The sequence below is a fragment of the Pteropus vampyrus genome, unplaced genomic scaffold (genome assembly GCF_000151845.1).
Source record: "Pteropus vampyrus isolate Shadow unplaced genomic scaffold, Pvam_2.0 Scaffold5, whole genome shotgun sequence".
NCBI classification, from domain to species: domain Eukaryota; kingdom Metazoa; phylum Chordata; class Mammalia; order Chiroptera; family Pteropodidae; genus Pteropus; species Pteropus vampyrus.
In genome coordinates, this window is record NW_011888786.1 from 3,868,822 (window position 1) to 3,871,371 (window position 2,550).

Consider the following 2,550-nt stretch of genomic DNA (forward strand, 5'->3'; position numbering starts at 1 on the left):
AATCTTTTGCTGATGATCGATACCAGAAACACCAAACCCCTTTAAAGAAAGAGGCCTCTGATAGGGCATTAAAATTAGCCTGTGGATAATCACACCAGAATGCAATAAGATAATTAGATTTCTGTGAAAGATACAGCCAACAAACAAAATATAATTTTTCTCTCTTTAAACCGTTTATCGCCTACCCTAGAATTTCTGCAAAAAACTCTGACACTCTGAGGCAAACACAACAAAAATAATATCCATTTATTGGCTTGGTGCTGGAAATATGGCTTTTTTTCCCTCTGATAGGGAGATAAGATCTACTAGGGGGAAAAAAACAAATCTTCTTCAACTAAGGTACAAACTTAATTTACCCTGTGGGATTGTAAACTATTCTTCGTTAAAATAAACAAATAAAAATATATATTGCTTTTTTTGTATGCATCACAGGATCCAGATCTATGCTTTATGCATAGTAGTAATATTTATGCCTTACCACCTCAAAAACATCAATATTCGTATCTCATTCCAATGTCAATGAGCTCAGATTCACTGCCATTTCATTTCTGACTCTAGAGTCTAACAAACGGGCCTGGCATAGAATTCCCGGTGCATAATTTTTGCTGGATTAATTACTTAACATTAAATGCTTGTTGAATTGACCCACAGCACTTTTCATTTTTATAAACAGGTCTAAGAATATGCTTTTATAGACCAGATTCTTTTTAAAGATAGTTCATGCATTAGGGACAAGTGTGTTAGTAATATTAACGTATTCACCATGTTAAATTGCTGGGAAAATAAAAGACAATTACTGAAAAGATAAAAATACCTCTAGGCACAGTTTTAAGAACGAGATGATTTATCCTAGAATATATTAAAATTGATTGGCAATAAGAGTTTACATAGAGCATTCGATTACTTTTAACTTTTTTTTTTCACTTTATTTTCTTTGTATGGTATTCTAGGAATAACTTTTTACTGATTTTTCCCCTTTCCCTAGAACTATGAAATGTAAATGAATTTAATCAATATGCTCAGAGGACTAATTAGTTATAGATCTCTTCAGGACATTCAAAACTAAAAATACTACGATTAAAACAGTGAATATACTGTAAGCGATATTGCAGGGGTGTTATTAGAGGAAATAAAAGCTGTTTAAAACAGACTTTTTGGCAGTTGAGTGCATATGGGTTTCATCTTATAGTACAATTTGGTTTAAGTTAAATTTTCCAAGTAAAATAATGACTTGGCTGATATAATGCCCCCCAGGTTCTCATTTGCTATTTCCAGTCCTTGTATGTTTCAGGATCTTTAAGACTTATAGGACTCACAGTAAAATGCCGTACGGTACAAAGCAGGTGATGGTGGCTTGAGAAAGATGAAACAATTGGACTCGATTCTATGAATAATATTACTGAGGCTTAAAAATTTACATGAAATGAATGCAATTAAATTATTTTAGATTAAACAAGAATAGTCCTGACTTTATAAGCTGAATGCTGCTCCACACCCTGTAAGTCTAAGGCCTCCACACAATGATATAAAAATAAGACATGCAAATATTTTGGAAAGAGATACATATTTTCTGTGTTTGTATACAGCACGTGAACACACCCATCTAAGATTTCAGTACAGAGAAGTGTACTGGCCTTTCCTTTTCACTAAAGTTGCAGCTGTCCATCACCTAGCTCACAGTCTCTCACAGCAGGATGCAAACAGCTGGGGTAGAAGAGGAAGGCACCAGATTTAACCACAGAGTGGCCAAGATTTATGAAAAGAAGGTGATCTGTAGATATTAGTGGTGGCTGAGACCTAGGAATGTAGTCTGAAGATGTGGAACCACATCTGCTGCAAAAATGCCAGTGAAAAGTGAAATAGAGAATGATACTGACATCAGACAGCATCCTCAGACGGCTTAAACAATGCAGAGCATGTTAGTTGAAAGGTATTAGATGGAACTCTCTGTCTCTCTGTCTCTTTCTCTGTCTCTGTCTGTCTCTGTCTCTGTGTCTCTCTGTCTGTCTCTGTCTATCTCTGTCTCTCTCTCTTTCTCTCTCTCTCTCTCTTTCTCTCTCTCTCTGTGTGTGTGTGCGTGTGTGTGTGTGTGTGTGTGTGCATGCACGCCTTGACTCTTGCCTATATCAGTTCGTAATTTGGGCAGGTATTTAAACTTCTCTTAGTCTCATGAGAACACAGAAAGCTAATTCCCAGAGTAGGATTTTGCCAGAACCTAGATGATTTTCTAATTATAGCAGTGACCTAAGAAGCACAGCTGGTTTCCGATGCATATTTTGCCATCAGAGATGGAGTAAGCCCGCAGGGGTAGAAGGAGGCTTGTTATTTCTTCTCCACTTTCTGCCCTTGTCTCAGAGACCGAAGAACTGTATGCGCTTTTTTGGAAGGATAGGGTACAGCATCCTTCCTTTCCATCGGTACGTATTGCTCTAAAAATATTTAGTGACTTTCATTAAAAAAAAAAAAAGGATAGGAAGGAGGATTAAAAGAATGAACTAACTGTGACTTATTGCATCCTTAAAATGTGCATTTCCAGAATAAAAAGAGTTA